At 40.8% G+C, this 22,902-nt stretch overlaps 1 long non-coding RNA gene across 15 annotated transcripts in view; it reads right to left on the minus strand.

Moving 5' to 3' along the window:
* Positions 1 to 22,902, minus strand: part of LOC147357622 (uncharacterized) — a 150,841-nt gene that overhangs the window by 76,000 nt on the left and 51,939 nt on the right. Inside the window, exon 3 of one of the 15 annotated variants that reach the window (XR_015141479.1) lies at positions 8,779 to 10,100. The exons of 13 other annotated variants lie outside the window; for them this stretch is intronic. This is a non-coding gene — a long non-coding RNA (uncharacterized LOC147357622). Of the gene's footprint in view, positions 1 to 8,778; positions 10,101 to 10,557; positions 14,922 to 22,902 lie in introns of those variants that run through there. One more of the 15 variants, XR_015141483.1, reaches the window with a different exon arrangement.

Consider the following 22,902-nt stretch of genomic DNA (forward strand, 5'->3'; position numbering starts at 1 on the left):
AAGATAAACAACACAAGATTAGCTCAAAGTCTACTTAAGTTTTGCAGTGAAATACATTATTTTTTTTTTAATTTTCCTTTCAGAGCTTTTATATCTCTCAGTAGAAAGAAGGTAAATGGTGATTATCTTGAAATTTTAAAAAAAAGCCTCCCACCTATTAAACACCTGCTTTGTCTTGAGCCAGAGTATTCTATAGCATTGTTTTATTTAACCTTCACCTCAGTATTGTGAATAGTCATTTGAGCTCCATTTTATACATGAGGAAACTAAATCTCAAGTAACTAGTCCAAGGCCACACAAATAGCAAGCACCAAAGCTAAGATTTGAATCCCAAGGAATCAGCCTTCAAAATTATTGGTCATTCCCACTTTGTCACATTGCTCACCCATGTAACTATCATTTAGCCCTGACTACCCAGTAAGGTATGATGTAATAAGACTGGCCTAGAAGTCAGGAGTCCTGGGAATTGGCACAGATTTCATTCTCTGTAGTCTGTCCTCCTTGAGGCTCCATTTCCTTATACGAAATTGGGGTCAGCAATACCTAATTCACACAGTGGTTTTAATAAGGATCAAAGGATAAATTAGGTGTGGAAACATTTTGTGATCACACTGTAAAGTGCCAAAGAAGATGAAACCGTGATGGTAGTGATGATGATATAAGCCATTATTATTGCTTGCACTTCAGAAAACTCTCAGGGCTATAAATACTTGTTTACTTGGGAAAGAACTGGGTGGATGCTTCATCTTCCTTGAGCATCAAGGAAGAATTGGAACCTTGAGATGGTCTAAGAAAATGGGTTTATTTGCAATAGTTGTCCTACACCATTTGATTTGGGAAGGAAGAGCTGTTTCTTTTGCACCCTCTAAAGGTTCCACGTTCAAATAAATAATTACACACACACAGAGCAAGGAAAGAAACTTCCAATTTGATTAGCTATGATGCTTACAAGTGAAGTCACTGCCTCTGGAACAAAATTACTGACAGCTCTTTGCCATTAGGACTTTTCTTCAAAATGTCTGGTTTTTGCTTTCTCATTAACATTGGCACATTGTCATTTCATTAGTCTCTTTTTATGGGTCAGTTACGGGTGGCTGCCGAATAAGGCAGGGAAATAAGAAATGGTTCCAAGGTGGGCACGGTGGGTGGCACAGAATACAACACAGAGTCCTTGCTGGGGAGTGTGGAGTTTTATTGAGAAAGAGGCTGTGTGAGTTCGTGTGTTCAGAATGTAAGGCTGGAGTCAACATCTTTAATTTCAGGTTGAACTGGAAAGATAAACAAGAGGCAGAGGATAATTGATATAGAGGCGATAATAAGTTGCAGTCAATGTGAGAGATTCTAAATCACCTGAGAAGGTATAGACAGAGTCTAAATCTATGACACAGTGGGAGGTGGGGTGGGGCTGACCACAAAAAGGAGAAGACGTAACAGGTGTACTGATGGAAAACAGCATCTCTAGGTTTCAGACATCAAGGGAGGTTCAGGTATCCCTGCATACTGACTTGCTGATGTGAAGCATGAAAGGGAGTCTGACCTAGTTTTGAAATTCAGCTCTGCCTCGTAAATATGTGGGGCTTCCCTTGTGGCTCAGCTGGTAGAAAATCTGCCTGCAATGCGGGAGACCTGGGTTCAATCCTTGGGTTGGGAAGATCCCCTGGAGTAGGGAAAGGCTACCCACTCCAGTATTCTGGCTTGGAGAATTCTATGGACTGTATGGTCCATGGGGTCGCAAAGAGTTGGACATAACTGAGAGACTTTCACACTTAAATATGTGACATTGGGTCAGCTACTGAACTACCAAAATTTTAATATATTCATCTCAGAAATGGGGATAGTATACAGAGTGAAGTAAGTCAGAAAGAGAAAAACAAATATCATATATTAACACATACATATATAGAATGTAGAAAATTGGTGCTGATGAAGCTATTTGCAGGCCAGGAAGAGAAACACAGACATAGAGAATGGACTTGCGGACAAAGTGGGGAAGGAGAGAGTGGGTCGAATTGAGACAGCAGCATTGACATACATGCAGTACCATGTGTTAAACAGGTAGCTAGTAGGAAGCTTCTGGATAACACAGGGAGCTCAGCTCGGGGCTCTGTAACAGCTTTGAGGGGTGGGATGGGGGGGTGGGAGAGAGGCTCAAGAGGGAGGGGATATATGTACTTTTTTCCAGTAGTCATGTATGGAGAATGGGACCATGAAGAAGGCTGAGCACCAAAGAATTGATGCTTTCAAACTGTGGTGCTGGGGAAGACTCTTGAGAGTCCTTTGAATAGAAAGGAGGTCAAACCAGTCAATCCTAAAGGAAATCAATCCTGAATATTATTGCAAGGACTGATGCTGAAGCTCCAATACTTTGGCCACCTGATGCGAAAGGCTGACTCACTGGAAAAGACCCTGAGGCTGGGAAAGATTGAGGCAAGAGGAGAAGGGGACGACAGAGGACAAGATGGTTGGATGGAATCATTGAATCAATGGACATGAGTCTGAGCAAACTCCAGGAGATAGTGAAGGACAGGGAAGCTGGGTGTGCTGCAGTTCATGGGGTCGCAAAGAGTCAGACATGACTTGGCAATTAAACAACGATAGCTGATTCACATTGTTGTACAGCAGAAACCAATACAACATTGTAAAGCAATTATCCTTCAATTAAAAAAAATTAAAAAAAGAAATGATGGTAATTCCTATGTTGTAGGGTGGTTGTGAAATGTACAAAACATTTGCAGATGTGCCTAGAACACGGCGTATGCTCTATACATGTTAATGATGGATCATCACCAGAATCTTCATGTTCTCAGGAAAGCGAAGTCGGCCTTCAGCTCTAGTTCCAAGTCCCCTGAAAGTAGGTCCTGGAGATTGTCAGTGGCTTCTGAAAATCCCTAGCATTGACAGTGTTATACTAAATCCAGAACTGATTTGATTATTTTATTTAACATCTGAAGCTAATTTGGTTGGTTCAATTATTGGAAATAAGTAAAACAAAAAAACCTCAACAATGCATGAAGAATCCTCTCAAAACCACACAAGGAAAGGTTGCAGTTGTCTGTCCACTACTTCCCTCTACCCCATAAGCCCTTCATCCAAGGGAATGACAAGAAGTGAAACACATGTGAATCCCACCTATTAATTTTTTCTTTGAGCTACATACATAAAAGTATGTACACATACATATACATATACACTTATACATACATATAAGTGACCACCTGTCAGAGCAACACCTCTCCCACCCATTCTTCCCCATCAAATGCTCTGTGCAAGAAAATGACAAGTCTTAGCTCTGAGGACTTGCTTTGATGAGAGCATTACTCTACCATCCCAGTAAAGTACTCTATTGGGCAAAGGAGTTAAACAGAAGACACTTACCAACAGAAAGGACAAGAGCCTGGCTGTGTCCAGCAATTATTTAGTGTGAGCTATGGTGCACCCTGTCATGAATGACTCTGCTTGCCAAGGATGACAGTAAAAGCCTTTGAACCTGCTGGTACTAGCTGATAGGGACCACCTGTTCCGTCACTTACTTGACGTGGGCTTGGAGATACCCCTTTACTTCCATCTGAGTTTTAGTTTCCTTATGTATAAAATGGAATATTGATAAGTGTTTCATCCATTGTATTTTTGATGGGGATTAAAGGAGATGTTTTCAATAAAGCAACAGCATAGTGACTGGCGTAAGATGAATACTTGGTGTATGTGAGCTGCTAAGGTGTTAGCATGTGTGACGGTGATGGGAGCAGCAGTAATGGTGTCAGAAGTAACAACACTGGTGAGAAGAGTAGTACGAACGGTAGAGAGAGATTTGCCAGGACATGGAAGCAACCTACATGTCTGTCAACAGAAGACTGGATAAAGAAGATGTGGTACATATACACAATGGAATATTACTCAGCCATAAAGAGGAACAAAATAGGGTCATCTGTGTAGACATGGATGGACCTAGAGTCTGTCACACAGAGTGAAGTGAGTCAGGAACAGAAAAACAAGTATTGTAGATTAATGTATATATGTGGAATCCAGAAAAAAGGTACAGATGAACCTATATGCAGGGCAGGAATAGAGGCACAGATGTAAAGAATGGACAAGCGCACATAGTGGTGGAGGAGTAGAGAACGGAATGAATTGGGACGGTAGCACTGACATGCATACACTCCAATGTGTGAAATAGATAGCTAGTGGGAATTGCTGTATAGCACACGGAGCTCAGCTCAGGGCTCTGTGATGACCAAACGGGCTGGGATGAGGGATGGGGGTGGGAGGAGGTTTTAAAGGGAGGGGATATATGGATACAATAGAGCTGATTCACTCTATTGTACAGCCGAAACTAACACAACATTGTAATGCAATTATATTCCAATTAAAAAAATCCAAAAGAGAGAGAGATTTGGAAACCACATGAATCTCTTTCTAGCAGCATGGTTGACTCATACATCTGTACTTCGGAAACTAGACTATTGTTTTACAGATGACATTTCTGCAACAATTTCCTTTTATTTCCCTTTAGCTCTTAGTAAAGTTCAATTTGAAAACTTGAAACCATTACAGCTATTCCAAGAGTTGGGAGGAGCAGAAGTAAGAAGGGGAGGCTGTTCTCTCCTTGGTCAAAGACTAAAGCCAGAACAATAAATACTAAACATGGGCAGGATTGTGTCAGCAGGAGCCTAAGGTACAGAAGCTATACCTTCCCAGCTGCCAAACCCCAAACCCAAACTCTTCAGCCATTCCCCAAGGACTTCAGGATAAAACTCTCCTGCCTATGCATGGTAAGCACCAGCATCTTCACCATCTGGCCTTGCCTACCTCTTAAATTCCAACTTTCAGCGTCTTCCACCCTCTGCCTCTTCCGGACACAAGGCCATTTCAGATCCTGGTATATGTTATGCAGCGGCTGCGGCCTGTGTACATGATGAACATCATCAACTCATCTTTTATTAATAACATGTGCCTCACGCCCCCTATTTTTGCAGACTTCCTGAACTTCTCTCTGCTCAATGACTGACCATCTCATACTTGGTGTCCCAAATTTCAAATATTTCTATCAGCATCTGGAAAATGTAATGCCATTTTTATCTTCCTATGAAATTCCTCAGAGTCAGGGACTGTGTCTTACTCGTGTTTGTGTGTCGGACAAATAAAAGGAATGTAATGAATGTTTTCTAAATGAATGATGAAAGGAAGGGAGGGATGGATAGATGGGTGAATAAATTAATAAATAAATGGGTGAGTAAATGGAGAATGAGTAAAACCACAAGTGAAGAGACAATCCTGAAATAGTCTGGAAGGGCACTGGCAGTTTTAGTAATACCTTCCGCCTCCCAATTCCGTCTCTTCACTGCTCAGAACTTGGCAGTTTCTGAATTCTATTTCCTATGTGTCTTGCTCTTTTATGGGGAAGTCAAGAGAAGATGCAGGCTTGAGGAACTGGTGGTGATTTGGGTTTTAATTTTACGGATGTGAGATGCTAGGAAAGCATCCATGTGGAACTGTCAAGAAGGTAAATAGAAATATGGGATGCGTACTGAGATAAGAGGTCAAATAGCAATATAGATTTGGGGGGTACTTCCCGGGTGGTCCAGTGGTTAAAACTCGGTGCTTCCAATGCACAGGGCCTGGGTTTGATCCCTGGTCGGGGAGCTAGGTCCCAAATGCTGCAACTAATGGTTCACATGCTCCAACGAAGGTCCTGCATGTTGCAACTAGGACCTAGAGCAGCCAAATAAATAAGTATCTAAAAAAGGAGAAAGTATAGATTTGGGAGTCATATAAAGCAGTGATGACTAAATGCAGAAGAAAGAATGAGACTGCCAAGGGGATAAAGGAGATAGTGGCAGTGGAATAAGATAAGGGCTACTTGGGGAACATGGAGGAAAACAGCAAATAGGACAAAGGAGTCAACCAAACAGTAGGAGGAGCCTTTGTCCTGAAGCCAGAAAGGAGATACTCCAGAAGAAGACAATGGTTAATAATGGTCAATTCCAAGAGACAGCAGGTAGGTAGAGGGTTAAGAAGAGGCCACTGGGTTTGCCAGTTTACTCAATTATAATTCACCAATTAGTGGAAGAGCTCAGATATAATCTTCAGAACCAGGAAGCGTCCTTGCACAGTCCCAAATTCAGATCAATTCTCATGGAAAGGAAGGAGTTACAAAACTATTCAAACTATTGTTCAGAAATATCAAACTGGCATTTTTGTTCATCAATTCAGATTTAAAATTTAATTTCATGGTACAATGAACTCATACACAGTTATATCTATTAAGGTCACCCACTCTCAACTCATCAGCTTATTCTGGGCATTGATGACAGTAAAACTCTTTAGGAGATAAGAATCAGTGTTTCATACTTCCTGGTGCTCACAGTTTTAATGTGAGCCAAGATTTTCTGACTGTGAAATACTCCATGAAGTTTATCCCCCTACCTTTCCCCTGACTGCTCCTCAATCCATGGTTTTAATAAAACAAATTCTGCAAGAGATTCTCAAAGTTTTGAGGCAAGGGGAGGAAGGGAAGGAAGTTTTTGATTGAATCTTTTCATTGTTTCAAGAAAAGACACCCATATTTTGCTTGAATTATTTGCTTAGCTTCTCATAAAAAATTAATCTATTTCTTCTTTCTGCTGCTCAAAATACTAAGGCCAGAATCCAAGCAGCTTTTACTGTGCTTATTACTGTAACAATGGGTGCTTAATTCATGAAATTCTTTTTGTCTCCTACACAATGTAAATCTAGAATTCTCCTTAAAGGCAACACTGTAATTAGGCAGTTTGGATTTAAATTGACCTGTAAATATATGCACACCCCAGGTCAAATGAACAGGGACACACAAGCACACACATATTTTCCTCTTTCTCTCTCTTTATATATTTATATTATGTGGATGCTCAGTTGCTCAATCATGTCCAAATCTTTGTGACCCCATGGGCTGTATATCCACATATATAATATAAATATTTATGTGTTTACATATATGTGTGAGATATATCTATAGTCATACGATGTATACATATATATACATGTGATATAGATATAAGGATGCTAGATATAAATATATCTCACATGTATATATATATCTCACACATATGATGATGAGATAGTTGGATAGAATCACTGACTCAACGGACATGAATTTGAGCAAATTCCGGGAGATGGTGAATGACGAGGAAGCAGTCCATGGGGTCACAAAGAGTCAGACACGACTTGGTGACTGAACGACAAACATATTTATATTGATATAGATATAATTTAATGTGAAAGATCATGAAAAAAATCTGCCATGTGCAAAACAGATAGCTAGTGGGAACATACTGTATACCACAGGGAGCTCAGCACAGTACTCTGTCCTAGATGGGTGAGGAGGCGGGAAGAGGTCCAAGAGGGCGGGGATATATGTACATATACAGCAGATTCAGAAACTAACAACATTGTAAAGTTACCAAGCCCCAATTAAAAAAAAAATCTACCTGCCCTTCCCCTTAGTTTCTCCCAGAAAATATGCCTTCAATTGTTGAGAATTCAGCACTTTCTGAAACTTAAACTGGGTTAACAGCAAGGTCTGGAGAAGTAGGGGGTAGAAAAACAAAACAAAACCTCAGAAATATTATAAAAGCACAATTAATGTGGAATATTGCAGACCTAGAGAGCTGCATAGGGCTCACCGCCCACCCTATCCAGGCTACACTGTCAAATTTTCTGGATAATTAGCTGGCTCTCCTCCTCCTACTTTTTCATTTCAGCAGAAGTAATTTTTTTATATAATAATTTGAAAAAATACTAAATGCTGATTTTTTTAGTATGTGTGAAATTCTGAATCCCACTTCTCTAAACCAGAATATATCTTTATAATCTCTCAGAGCAGTAAAAATATAACCATGACTATTAAACATCATGTGGCCATGTAAGTATTTAACCCCATAGTCAACAGGTGAACTATGATTAAGGCCTCTTGTTCTGGCAATGCCATGGGAACAAGAATAAATAAGACCTGTCCCCTGCCCTCAAATAGAACACAATCTATTGGAGGAGATTACTCTGCATATAAATAATTATAACACCATGAGATAAACGTTAATGGAAGTATGCACATGGCCATGTGAGAGCACCAGAAATGAAGCACGAAATTGCATGGAGATCACAGGGCAAGACACGTCCCAGCAGAACCTGGAAGAAGAGTAAGAAGGCATCTGACTGGGGGTGGGTAAAGACATCCAGTTAGTGAGAACAGCATTCAGAAAGCTGCAGAAATAGGTCTTGTTTGGGAAATTACAAGTAGCTTGACATTAAGGGAGAGAGATTAAAATAATAAGCTAGAATGAAGGACAAAGGGCTAGTTAGGACATGATAAAAATGTTTCATGTTTTCCCAAATAGTGAAGAAGGAAGATTTCGAAATTACTTTTCTCATTAGCTAGAAGTAGTATATAAGGTACTGAAGCTGACCTGGTTACAAAGAGAAGGATTGGGTCAGTGAAAAGAGGAGATGCCTGGCGACATGTTGGACTCTTGGTTTTGAATCTTTCATTTTCTTGAAAGAAATGTGTCTCGTTCCAATGGCTGGACACTGTGGTTTAGTTTGGCAGATTGCAATGCAGTGATGAAAACAGAGGCCACATTTGGAGGACTTTTCATTGTGGCCGAGAGGGAGAAGTAGTCTGAACTGGGGACCTCACCACACCCCAAAAGGACGAACATATTTTCTTCCTTTGAGGTGCTGACCACAGGAAAGGCAGCATCCCAAATTGGGAAGGAAAATATGATTTCAAGAGTTTAAAACATCAAGTGACTCTTTCAAACTGTATTTTGATGAGGTAAGGGTAAATGAATGAGAAACATATGGATTCCGTTTTCCTAAAGATTCATACAGATTTAAAATTAAGGAACAAGGAGCTTGAGGCAAAACACACTTTAGACTTAATCCAAACATAACTGTTTGAGAAATTGTTTGAAATTTTCCTAAATATACACAGAAATTCAGTTATGCATCTTTCCATTATGTGCTCTGTGAATTTTACTCAGAATCCAGCCCTTTTGCAAATAATGTCAATGGTGGAGAAATGGCCTATACAGACTTGGGAAAGTGTAGTTACCACGTTGGGTACACAGTGACCTCAGATTCATCAATAAAATGTTGGCTCCTAAGCAAGCTTTCAGAGCCCATCCCCCAAAGTCTTCTATCCCTCACCCCAACACACAAATATACTCATTGTGCTAAACAGATTTCACTAGGTTATACTGCCTAACAAGCACAGTTCTTAGTGGCTTCCAGAAACAAAGAGTTCATTTCTCATTTTTGTCTTATTCACACTGGCAGTGGGAAGGCTGAGGTTCTCCTCCATGTGCTGTCTTCATTTCAGTTCAGTTCAGTCACTCAGTTGTGTCCGACTCTTTGTGACCCCATGGACTGCAGCACGCCAAGCCTCCCTGTCCACCACCAACTCCCATAGTTTACTCACTCATGTCCATTGAGTTGGTGATGTGGCAGCCTCTATCTGGAACACTCTATTCTCAGCCCAGAGAGAAGCAAGGCAATGGCAAAACCACAATGTGACTCTTTAGACTTTTGCCTGGATATGGAATAGATCACTTCCACTCATGGTTCATTGGCCAAAGCACATCATACATCCAAACTTGATCTCGGTGAGGTAAGAATATTCTTCCCACAGGGAAAGCATCAGAGAGGTGCCCCTTAGGAAATGACACAAGAAAGATGGGCAGCAAAAAAATTGGAAAAAGCAAACAAACAATAGAATCTATGGTATTCATTATCCTTTCGCATGGTTAAAAATTTGAAATTGTATTTACTTGCTTACTTCTTGGAGAAGGCAATGGCACCCCACTCCAGTACTCTTGCCTGGGAAATCCCATGGATGGAGGAGCCTGGTAGGCTGCAGTCCATGGGGTCGCCAAGAGTCAGACACGACTGAACAACTTCACTTTCACTTTTCACTTTCGTGCATTGGAGAGGGAAATGGCAACCCACTCCATGTTCTTGCCTGGAGAATCCCAGGGACGGGGGAGCCTGGTGGGCTTCCATCTATGGGGTCGCACAGAGTCGGACACAACAGCAGCAGCAGCTTACTTCTTCCTCTCTCAATTTGCAATCTGTGTAAGAGCAAAGATCAGATCTTATACTCATCACATAGTAGATGTTGGTACTTAATGGCATTCAGTAGATATTTGTTGGATAAATAAATCTAGTTTCTGCTTCCCCTTCCAAAAATTAGGCATGTTGATATCTGTTCTTTATAGATAGGAATATAGGAATGCTAAGAAGATCAAATTAAATAATGAATTTTCTTTCCTTATTCTCAGGGTATAAAATTGCAGAAACATTTTAGGATAAATAATTGTGGCAGCTCATAAGACTGGTATGAACAAGTTTGCACTCCAGAAAGGATATTCTTACATACAGTTCTCAGACTTTCCTCCAGTTTCCAGCCTTCTCCCCACAACCCACAGCATCAGTGAGTCCCACTGTCAGCAGAAATTGGTTCCTGTATTTTGTCTCTAGGTGAACCTTTTCCATATATCTGGTCACATAGACACAGGGTGCCTTATCAAGGCTCTGGTCTTCTCTAATTAGCAGGATAAGGGTAGTCTTCACTATTCATCTTTAGATACCCTGATTGTTGTTGTTCAGTTGTGAAGTCATGTTCGACATTAATTTATCTATGCTGCTTAAAAATGCCTCTATGAGAACCTCCGTCAGGTTGGATGGAAAGAAGTGGCCTGAGAGCCCAGTGAGAACAACTAATCTGTTGCTGGAGACTTAAGGGATTTTAAAGAAAGGTCTACATGCAGATAGGAGATCCAAGCGGAACCCACATTGTGTTCTCAAATTTCCCAGAGAAATATCTAAGGTTCACGTATGTGTTTCAGACTTGCTTTGAACACAGGGAGCCAACAGCATCCACAATACAATAATAATACTGCTGTTGGGTATCTAGCTGCATATTCTGGAGCTTGAAAACAATGTTCATTATTAATCATTGATCAGTTCATTCAACACAAGGAATAAGCTGGATGCTCCAATGTGTTTGTTATACTTCTGGGCATCATCACTAAAATTGCATATTTTCATTTTTTTTTTTTTCTTGCTGGATAGAGATTTCATATACCAGTGTCTCTAGTTTCCAAGTACAGAGTTTATCCTTTATGCATTAGGCTCTTTGGGGGTCCTTATTAGGAAGCTCTTTGGGAACCTGAACATTTACCAGTTCCAATCACTCTTTGTTGATACTCAGGGAACCTCTGTCTCAGGAGCACAGAATGCCACTGAATGAAAGTGAAAGTCGCTCAGTCGTGTCCGACTCTTTGTGACCCCATGGACTATACAGTCCATGGAATTCTCCAGGCCAGAATACTGGAGTGGTAGCCTTTCTCTTCTCTAGGGGATCTTCCCAACCCAGGGATTGAACCCAGGTCTCCCACATTGCAGGTGGATTCTTTACCAGCTGAGCCACAAGGGAAGCCCCAAAATACTGGAGTAGGTAGTCTATCCCTTCTCCAGGGGATCTTCCCAACCCAGGAATCAAACCCAGGGTCTCCTGCATTGCAGGCAGATTCTTTACCAACTGAGCTATCTAGCAACCTTTGAATGACCCATATCTTATCTCCATATTATGGACAAGGATAGTGAAATCTAATGGGACTGTGGACATGCCTGGCTTCTCGTTGAACTTCGCCAATATCCAGAACAACCTGGAGGAGAATGAGTATTCTGATGCCTTCATAGCAGAGCCCATGATGCTGGGCTTCCCTGCTCTTTGTTTCAGCAACAGCAGAGAGTGATACCCAATGGCCGCCTGCCTGGGCAGATTTTACAACACGGAGAGAGCTAAGGTGCAGGAAGAGAGGATGTGAATAAACACCTCTTCCCCCATGCTTTGCATTGGAAGGGTACTTTTTGAAATTGCTTGATATTGTCCTTTGTACCCCTTAAGTGCTGATTTCTTCCAGGTACCTTTTTTTTAAGCCCTGTTTTCCTTCTATCCATGATATCTGAGTGGCCTTAGAATTCAATTTGCCTTTGTATTATGACAAACCAGCAAAAGTTCAGCCTACATGTCTCTCCTCTGCCCAGGCTTCTCTTTCCGATGCATAATGGACATCTTCATCTGGGTGTCCTGTTTTTATTTCAAATATAATATATCCCAAATGACACTTCTTAAAATAGTATCTATTTGTTTATTTTTGGCTATGCTGTGTCTTCATTGCTGTGCAGGCTTTTCTCTAGTCGCGGCAAGTGGGGGCTACTCTCTAGCTGCAGTGCTTGGGATTTTCACTGCAGTGATTTCTCTTGTGGAGCACAGGCTCTAGGGAGCACCGGCTGCAGGAGTTGTGGCACTCGGGCTCAGTAGCTGCAGTTCCCAGGCTCTAGAGCACAGGCTCAATAGTTGTGGTGCATGGGCTTAACTGCTCCACAGCATGTGGGATCTTCTCGGATCAGGGATTGAACCCATCTCTCCTGCATTAGCAGGCGGATTCTTTATCACTGAGCCACCAGGGAAGCCCCCAAACTGTCTTTTGTTCTCTTCAAACCTGCTATTCTGTGTGTTCCTTCATACAGGATTGCGTCTTACCTAGTCACTTACCCTGCATCGGCTTTCTCATACGAATGACTGTCATATGGAAATCCTCACTTTTCTCGCCTATACCTTCTGCTAGATTGTGAGTTCTCTGAAAGAATGGCTTTATTATTCATCTCTATAAACCTTCATAATGGAGCCTAAAAAGTGACAGGTTGTAAATGTTTGCATAAAAATGACTGAATAAAGTTAAATATTATCATAACTCATGATGTAATCAAGCGTGGCCTGGTCAGTTTCAGCAGATTTCAAGAAGTCCCAGAAGCATGTGGACATGGGCCTATACTAGTTCATTCAAGAAACTAGGGGTCAAAAGAAAGCTTAGTCTAACAGCCAGGACACAAAATGTAAAAAGTGTGATACCAGGAGACCTGATCTTTAGTTGTGATCCAGGTCCATAGACAATATCAGGATACATAAAGGCAGGAGCAGGGCACAGCCCCTGGGAGCTAGAGATGAGACAGGCAAAAGTTAAGAGCAAGTGACTGAGTTATTCCCTAAGCTGGGCGGAAAGTAGAAGGTTCCTGACTCAGGGATTCTGATGGAAGCTTAAAGGGGACACTGCTCCTGTGAATGAGGCAGACGTTCAGTGTGTCATTGGCTCAGATCTGGGACCCAACGGCTGGCTTGGCTGCCCACAAGGTCAACTCTTATTTCTTGGAGCTGCCAGAATACATGGCTGGGTCTGTGCAAATCCTTACTATGTTGGTCAGGCTTAGCCTAGCACCCAAGACGGGGCTGAGGCGCCACATGGGAGCCGAGGACTTATGCTGTGAAGAGGAGAAATGCTGCTGCAATAGTCTAAATGTAGCTGAGTATCAAACCTGATCTGGAACCTGAGCGAGGGTTTATGGGAACTCTGTATCGCCTCTGCAACTTTTCTGCAGATCTAGAATCATTCCCAAATGAACGGTGTTTGTTTTTGTTTGTCTGTTGAAGTTGGTATAAGGCTGCTGACTTTTATTTCTTTGGAAGTTCTTCTTGGTTTGTTTTTTTAAGACTATTCTCTTTCCAGAGTTATTGGTTTTAAAATTACCTTTATGTATTGATGTGACAGCAGTCATAAAGGAGGGCCTTTACCTGGCAAATAAAAAGCTGACCCTCTTTACTGAATGCATTTTTTAAAGAAAATATCATTTTGGTTTTAAGCGAAATCTAAAAGTCTGGCTACCATTAATATGGGTCCATCCAGTCTTTTTTTTTTTCCCCCCTGGCTTTCTTTTCTTTTCTGTTTATCTTTTTTTTTTTTTTATTGAGGTATAATTTATTTATTATTTAAGTGCTTTGGGGACAAAACATTTATTAAAGATAATTTATGACCTAGCTAGACTTCTAATATTTTCCTTTTTTTAAATTTTATATTAATTTATTTAATTAGAGGATAATTACTTTACAATATTGTGATGGTTTTTCCATATATCAACATGAATTGGCCACAGGTATATCTACTGAATTAAAATTAAGTATTTGGGAGTCTTCCACCAAAAAAATCAGAGAGGTATACTTTATTCCTTACTAGGAACAGATGCTCCCAAGTGGGCTAGGTTTGCTGCAGAAGATAGAAAGGCATTTACTGGGCAGGTAACTTATGTAGTCACAAAGGCTGGGCTGGGTTCCTTTCCATGCAGCCAACCTATTCAGGAAATGGGAGTGCTTTTTATTCTATTTCTTACAATCCGATCCTTCTAACCAGGGTGCAGCTGAGAGAAGGGATGAGAGCTCTAGAGAGAAGAAAGGGCAGAGGGAGAGGGAGACTAAGTGCTGCAGGGCTATAGAACTGCCATCAACCCCTTCTTTGCTGCTGCTTCTTAAACGCATCAGCTGCTGCCTGTCCTTAGATGACCCAGGGAATCTTGTTTCTCGGAGCTGCCAGTTAACAAGTGAGGTTGCCAACGGAAGCCAGTTGCTCTCTTCTGATGCTGAAACTTACAACCTGTCATCCTTTGTTGTCTGCGGAACAGAGAACACAGCCAAGCCGGCAGGGAGAGTCTGTTGTATGAGTCCAGATCTTGTTGGAATGGTGCAATTTATTCACACATATCAAGGAAGAGCAATAAATCCTTACCACTGCCACCCTTCCTCAGTCTCCAAGGGGGTCAGGAAAAATTATGATGGGTATGGGATGGAAGGAACCTAACATGGGGACAACTGTTCCCTATATCTAACCGTAGCACAGTGAATGAACACAAAGGTCATCATATAGGTATATTTACTGGCCTGCACATTTAACAGCATCCTTCATGTCTGTCTCTGATCTGTTGGAGAGCACAAAGCTCCCAAATATATTGGCAAGTAGGAGGTGGATAATTCATTGATTGAGAGGATTTCCAACAACCTGAGAGAAAGAAATAGAGCAAAGAGTTCAATAACTAGAGATGGAAACATGAAAGAGGAGACCTGGCCACAAGGAGCACAAATTAAAAATCCCTCTTGAGAGTTATTTTATCAGTGTAGATGTGAATGATGGCAAAAAGTCTGTGAGCTGAGCAAGAAAATAGAAATTATTTGAAAGCAGGGCTGGTCTGTAGTTAGAAGCAAGGAGTACAGGGTTGCCAGGAATTGTAGGATGTCTCTGTTTAATGCATCTTCTCAAGTTATTTGTTGTGTGTGTATGCGTGTGCACAGTAGTGTTTGACTCTTTTGTGACCCTAGAGACTGTAGCCCACGAGACTCCTCTGTCCATAGAATTTTCCAGGCAAGAATACAGGAGGGAGTTGCCATTTCCTCCTCCAGGAGATCTTTCCAACACAGAGATCAAACCCACATCTCTTGAGTCTCCTGCCTTGGCAGGTGGGTTCTTTACTACTAGCGCCACCTGGGAAGTTACTTGTTATCACTCTCTTTCTGTGGGCTTACCTTTGACTGAGCAATGACCAGAAATTCCAGGCTGGAAGGCGTCTCAGGTAGCAGCAGCTGAAGAGAGGATCGGAGACCCACCAGGGGCCAAATAATACATCAGGATGTTCAGGGCGGTCCTCCTGCCCTGAACATTTGATGACTCAAGAGGAAGGTCTTATTTCTAAAGAATAGGCATTAAGTGAGCCTACTTTACCAAGTCCTTAAAGAAAGGCCAATGAGAAAAAGATTCTCTGAAGACAGAGAACACTGTATAAGGACAGAACTGAGGCTCAAAAAAACACCTAATTCCCGCAGCAAGGGTGGACAAGGGGAAAGCACCCTACGTCAGGAAGAGTGACCTGGGATTAAGTCTGAACTTCCTGTGTGTACATCCTGTGATTCTGAGTGAACCCTCTGAGCCAGCTTCCTCTTCTATAAAAAGGGAACCTGACCTGGCTTTCTTATTTATGCAAGTGAATTGCAATAAAATCTTTTATGCAAATGGAAATTGTGATTGTATCAGTTGGCCAAAAGTTTGTTTGGGTTTTTCCAAAGCATCTTATAGAAAACCTGCAAGAACTTTTTGGCCGAACCAATAATTGTAGACTAGAACCAGAACTGATTTTGTCTGTTGCCTGCCCCCTCCCTGCAAGCTTTCCTCATCATTTGTGAAGCAAAGTGCATGTTTTCTTTTATTTTTATGGCTTATATGCAAAGGTCTTATTTGCCCCTTTTAATTTGCCCAGTTACTGATAGGTAGTATTTCTGATGACTAGTCAGGCTGTTAGGATATTGAATTTACAGTGAAGTCCCTATTGATGGTTCTCCATCGATTTCTTTTCCCACATCTATCACAATTGCTTTAAAGTACCTACAAATTGACTAAAACTCCCTGCTCAACAGTTCTCCTTACCCACAATTCATGTCTTCCAGTATCTTGAAATAATCAATGAGAAACTGTCTATATATCTACATATCTTTGTGTTTACATATATACAAAACAACATCTGTCTCTATAGAAAACCAAACCTTCTGGAAATATTGCACACGAATTCTCTTGGCCCCACTTCAAACTTCACTTGCAAAGAAGGACTAGATATGAAATATTTCCCCCATTTTGTGGATGAAAAACAGAAGACCAGTCCCTCATAGAATGAATATTATAACTGATTCAAATCTAGTTCTCTGGAAACCCAGGCCTCTTATATCCTACACCACAGTCTTTTTCATTTCCATAGGAAGGAATCAATCACGGCGTTCTTTAACCTTTATTTCACTCTTTATGGAAAACTGTAATTTCTGGGCTAAAGGACAGTTTACACTGGGGTCATGGGATGGAAGGAGACAAGAGAAGGGCCTTAATCTACAACAGGTCCGCCCAGCAGCCTCTGGTAACATGTTCTCAGCGAGGGTGTGTGACTGGTAAATCGATTTGGTGCTGGCTGGTCCTCGAATCTCCCTGTACTTGATCCTTCAATACCTGTGCCAAACCGGATGCTGTAAAAGGCACAGAGTCGGCTACTCTATCATATACCTTCAAGGCATGGCATATGAATCTTAAGGTGCTATGCCGGAAGAATAGATTTTAAGAGCTCAGGGGAAGAGAAGCATGCCTGCAACCTGCTTTCCACCCACGAGTCAGAGGTAGATGATTGGATGTCATTACAAGAGAATTCCTAAGCCTGGGGACATAATTAACAGAACTGCAGCCACCTGCTGTCAGGTGCCAGCGATGGGGGTAATTAGCAAACCAGGTACCTGAGGGCCACAAGGTCTAAGATGGGAAAGAAGCAGAAAAAAGAGCACTTAAAGCAGCAGAATGAAATCCCAGAAAAGATCTTGTGAATTCAGAATAGCAGTCTGGGGCAAAAAAAAAAAAAAAAAAAAAAAATCAATTGGCTCCTTTATAAGCTGGCGATGCAACAACAACCCTGGTCTGGTGAAATACCTTGGACCTACATGCCTGGGTTGGAGGCTGACATGACCATGTCCAAAGCCAGTGTCATTGTGCAGCAGGGTTCATCCTTACCATCCCACAAACAAAGAGAAGGGTAGCAATCGATACGGGATAGGACGAAAGCCCAGGAGAGCCAAAAGGAGTTGGCAGGTCATGGCAGAGAGAAGCAAGAGAAACAAAAAAGCCCCGGAGATGTCAGCCTCAGATTTCTCAAACAACACAAAGGATGTTGGATTTCAATGCACACTGCCTGGCTCTGTTCAGGGTATAAAAGGGAACAAGGTGGTCAGTGTTAAAGGAACGAGGGAGAAATGGCTGACGACAGCCTTAGAGCTGAATTAAAAACACCGAATTAAAGGCGTGTGTATTGAACTGAGGCACTGGGAAGGGGGTGCCCTCCCAAAGACTACAATTACCAGACTTGGTACAGAGGCTCCCAGGCAGCAGGACACTCACTCAGCAGTGTCAGGGAGCCCGGAAATGGTCCAGGTCACCCCCTGCCCACAATGCTTCCGTTAGGTGAAGGTTAAGCTCTTTAGCTTATTACTTTGACTTCAGTCCACACTGTCCTCGGGAGACAGAAACTTAGTGAATTTCAGGATTTCTCCCCAGAGTATATTTGATAGTACATGTCAGAGGGAAAGAGGTCAGGGAGAAAGATCCCATCTTTCATCTTGAATCCTTTAAAGATATTAGCCAGTTCCCTAATGTTGCTGACCTTCTCTCCACAGTAGGGAATAAGAATGATGGGATTTCCCTGGTGGTCCAGTGCTTAAGAATCCACCTGTCAATGCAGGGGATACAGGTTCTATCACTGGTCTGGAAACTAAGATCCTAAATGCTGCAGGGCAACTGAGGCCATGCACCACAACCCACTACTGAGCCCACGCGTCCTAGAGGCTGTGCTCTGCAACAAGAGAAACTACTGCAGTGAGAAGCCCATGCACTGCAAATAGAGTGTCCCCTGCTCGCTGCAAAAAGAGAAAGCCCACATGCAGCAACAAAGAACCTATGTGCCACAGCAGAGACCCAGCATAGCCAAAACAAAGAATGATGCTCCCCTGAGTTGTGCGACATGGTGGCCTTGTACCCACAGGCCCTAAGCTAGTTTCTCCTTGAGACTGGTATTGACCACAGTTTCAAGCATGTTTTCAAGCATCTTTGGGTTTGCTGTGCTTGCTCTCTGCTTGAGTTTTTATCTTCCCAGGCTTGGATCACAGACAGAATATATGTGATCTGGGAATCTCTTGTTACTGTACCCCAAGGTTTCTCTTAACTTCCAGTTCCGATGACCCCCTCCATCTTGCCTACTCCTGTCGCATCCTTACGTGATGCCTCTCACCTTGTCCTGCCTCCCACAGTCTTGGCGAGCCACTGCTTTAGGGAGCATCAGCTGCTCCTGGTCTCATGTGAAGCTGGTTACCCGAAGAAGGTGGGAAGGAAAGTCAGGAAAGAAGAAAAGGAAGGTGGAGCACCAAAGCAAGCACTACTCTCAACATGATCTGATGATGGTAAAAAACCATTAGAAAGCATTCATGGAACAGTTACCAATGAGCTAGCTTGTTGGGTAATGCCTAATGTACTGCACACTCAGATTCTTGATTCTTAGGGTTTCAAAATTAAAGCAATCGCAGCTATTCGAAACAACCTTCCCACAAAAGAAATAAATGTATACACTAGGAGGAAATAGGGGTTTCTGTGGATTATTCTAATGCTTGCATCTTTGAATCATTGAAAATTTCTTCTTTAGTGAATCTTCTAGACCTAGTTCTGTTATTAACAGAAGTATACAGATTTATTCAACTCAAATCTGTTTTCTCACATCTACATTAAAGAAAATTATCTTTAATAAGTTATTAGAAGTAACTTTGAAGGGATACATTCACCAGGAACAAGTAATAAAAAGGCCTGCAGATACCAACATAAGAATCAGTGGCAGGGAGTTGGGTTACACAAATGCCATGGTTCTGCCACTCAGCAGTGGTTTCTACATCAAGGTCCTTTATTTCAGTTTCCCACAAAATTAACTCTAATATCTCTACAAGCTCTGAAATTCTAAAATCCTATGAATCTAAGAGACTAGAGGCTAAAAGACTCTTAGAAAAATTAAAATACTGAAGGAGTTTTGCTTTAGTGGATTGCTCAGATTAATTCAGTTTTGATCCTTTATAATAATATAGGCCTTTATAGCCACAAAAATACAGTTGGGAAAAGAGTATCTCTTGGTTGGAAATAGAATTCCTGCCTTCTACATTGAGAGCATTATGAGATAGTTTCTAATTTTATTACAAAGTGAATTTCCTTTATAAGTTTGTTTAGGAAGTTTGATATATTGTTTTAAATGCCATTTTCAAAAACTAAAATTTGGGCCTCTCACATTAACATGGCTACATAACTCAGTATCTCTTCCCTCTGCTTTGCCCTAGAAGTCTTATGAAACAAAAAAGAAAAACTCTGAAAATCCATGTAAAGGCAACTCTATTAAAGTATAATGTACAGATCAGAAACGTTGTGTAGGGACTGCTGCCAACAGGTGCTAATATTGCAATGAAGCCATGGGGTGGGGTGGGGGGGGGTGGGAAAAAAAAGGATAGAAAGAGTAACCCAGGAATGAAAACCCTTATGAAAAAAAGGTAGTGAAAATATCTTCTTAAAGGGGAGAGACCTAATCCATTTTTTTAGCCAAATGGGGTCAGAAACTAGGGTGGGGTGCCTTGGTGACTGAAGTCAATATAAGTAAAATACAAACTAAACAGAAAAGTCTGCTTACATATAAAGAAATAAACAATCAGTCTTATTTGTAGAAACCAATCCGTTTCTGTATCAGTTATAAGGCTCCCATGTTATCTTTCCCTCTATAGGAACTTCTTTCAAAGAGCAGGTCTATGAAAATCCAACTCATTCAATATAAATAATAACAAAGAAACTGGAAGACCACTGATAGAATGATGCCATAAAAATCTATGTGCAAAATACCAAAGTTTACCCACAAAAACATAAACCTATTATAAAAAAACACAATTATGTATAATGGAGAAATATGCCACGTTTGTGAATTGGAAAACTCAAATTTGCTGGTCTTCTCAAATTGAGCTATTAATCAAACACAATCCCAATAAAAATCCCAGAAGTATCTTTGATTGAAACAAACAAGTTGATTCTAAAATTAAGATAGAAATGCAAAGAACCAAGAACAGACAAGCCAATCTCAAGAAGAAGGAAAAGTCTAGAGGATTACACTATTTGATTTAAGATTTACTACTGAACTTATTACTGCTTCCCTTGTCACTCAGCTGGTAAAGAAGGTGCCTGCAGTGTGGGAGACCTGGATTGGGAAGATCCCCTGGAGAAGGGAACGGCGACCCACTTCAGTATTCTAGCCTGTAGAATTCCAGTGACTGTATAGTTCATGGGGTCACAAAGAGTCGGACACAACTGAGCGACTAAACAAAACAAATAACGAGCACAGAAACCGATGGAACAGAATAAGGTCCTAAAAGAGACTCATATATATATACAGTCAATTATTTTTGACAGTGGTGCTTAGGCAATTCAAAGGGGGAATGAAAAATCCTTTCAACAGATTTTGCTGTTAAAACTGGATAAATATATGCCCAAAATAAAAATAAACATAATACAGGAACTCTACCTTATACTACACACAAAAATAAATTTAAGATGTATCATCTATCTTAAAAACAAAAACTTTACCAACAGACCAAGAATACTCATCAGCCAATGCCGCAACAGAGCAAGTGAAACATGTGACCACAAATTGAAAGTGATGAAACAACTTAAAAGAACTATTGTCTTTAAAAAGGAGATCCAAGGCAAAATACAAGAATCCAGAGAAGAGATGACAGGAGGAGATGAAATATGAGGTAGCAGAACTTAAGAATGTAGTAAAGGGAAAATTTTCATCACACAAAATCAAAGTTATAAGAAGCATGTTGAAAGATGAATGCTATAGGACATATAGTTCATAAAACATAAAAATGAAATGTGTTAAAGCACATTAAACACCACAAAGTAAGCTTATGTGAAGCTTACGTTAAGCAGAAGGATGGAATTTTAAAGATAAAATCAGATATTAAGGGGTTAGAAAACAGAAAAACAAATTAATATCTTAAAAAGTTAGCACTTTCACTAAAAAATTAAAATACAGTTTAACTTATCAGTGAAAACAGGGAGAAAGTGCAAATTTAAAAACAAACAAAAAATTATATAAGCATTAAGAATTAAAGTACTCTTAAGAAAAGACTTTGTTCAATTTTATGCAAGTTAGTTTTAGCAAACTATGATTTGCCAATCCTGACCCTAGAAGAAATAAAAAATCTAAGTGAATCAATGTCCCCTAATAGATGTACCCATTAAAAAAAGTACCAGGCATAGTGTGTTTTATAGAAGAATGCTGTCAAAACTTTAAAAAGTATGTAATTCCAATGTTAAACTATTCCAGAGAATGGGAAAAGTAGGAAATTCTGCAAGTTAACTTAAAAAGCTGAACACTAAATTTCAAAATATTTTTCAAGCAAATACTGCATTGAAAAGTTACAAATCAATATCCTTTATAAATATTTTTTCAAATATTCTAACTAAAATATTTGTAAGAAGCTGGTGGAAATATTTTAAAATAGTGTCAATGACTGAGTGGGGTTTACTAAAGGAATGTGAAATTTTTTCAGTATTAAAAAATTCCTTGACTTACCTTCTCATCTTAGTAAGTTTCAGTTCAGTCTCTCAGTCGTGTCCAACTCTTTGCAACCCCATGAATCGCAGCACGCCAGGCCTCCCTGTCCATTACCAACTCCCGGAGTTCACTCAAACTCACATCTATCGAGTTGGTGATGCCATCCAGCCATCTCATCCTCTGTTGTCCCCTTCTCCTCCTGCCCCTTATCCCTCCCAGCATCAGAGTCTTTTCCAATGAGTCAACTCTTCGCGTGAGGTGGCCAAAGTACTGGAGTTTCAGCTTTAGCATCAGTCCTTCCAATGAACACCTAGGACTGATCTCCTTTACAATGGACTGGTTGGATCTCCTTGCAGTCCAAGGGACTCTCAAAGAGTCTTCTCCAACACCGCAGTTCAAAAACATCAATTCTTCAGCATTCAGCTTTCTTCACAGTCCAACTCTCACATCCATACATGACCACTGGAAAAACCATAGCCTTGACTAGACGGACCTTTGTTGGCAAAGTAATGTCTCTGCTTTTGAATATGCTATCTAGGCTGGTCATAACTTTCCTTCCAAGGAGTAAACATCTTTTAATTTCATGGCTGCATCGCCGTTTAAGGAGAGTCAAATCATGTATTCATAGATAAACAAGACTGACAGAACAGTCAGAACTAGAACTGACAACCAACACCTTACCCCAACATGAGCTAGCAGTAAGACAAAAAGTTTACCCTGAAGATGGTGAAATAACATGGACAGAGATCTCCTCTAAGGCATAGACACAAAGATGGTTGAAACCTAGGAGAAGAACTCACCTGCAGGTCCCATAAGACAAAAGAAGCCCGT

This window comes from Bos grunniens, chromosome 15 (genome assembly GCF_055505025.1).
Source record: "Bos grunniens cultivar Pamir isolate PY7600 chromosome 15, Bosgru_T2T1.0, whole genome shotgun sequence".
Classification (NCBI taxonomy): Eukaryota; Metazoa; Chordata; class Mammalia; order Artiodactyla; family Bovidae; genus Bos; species Bos grunniens.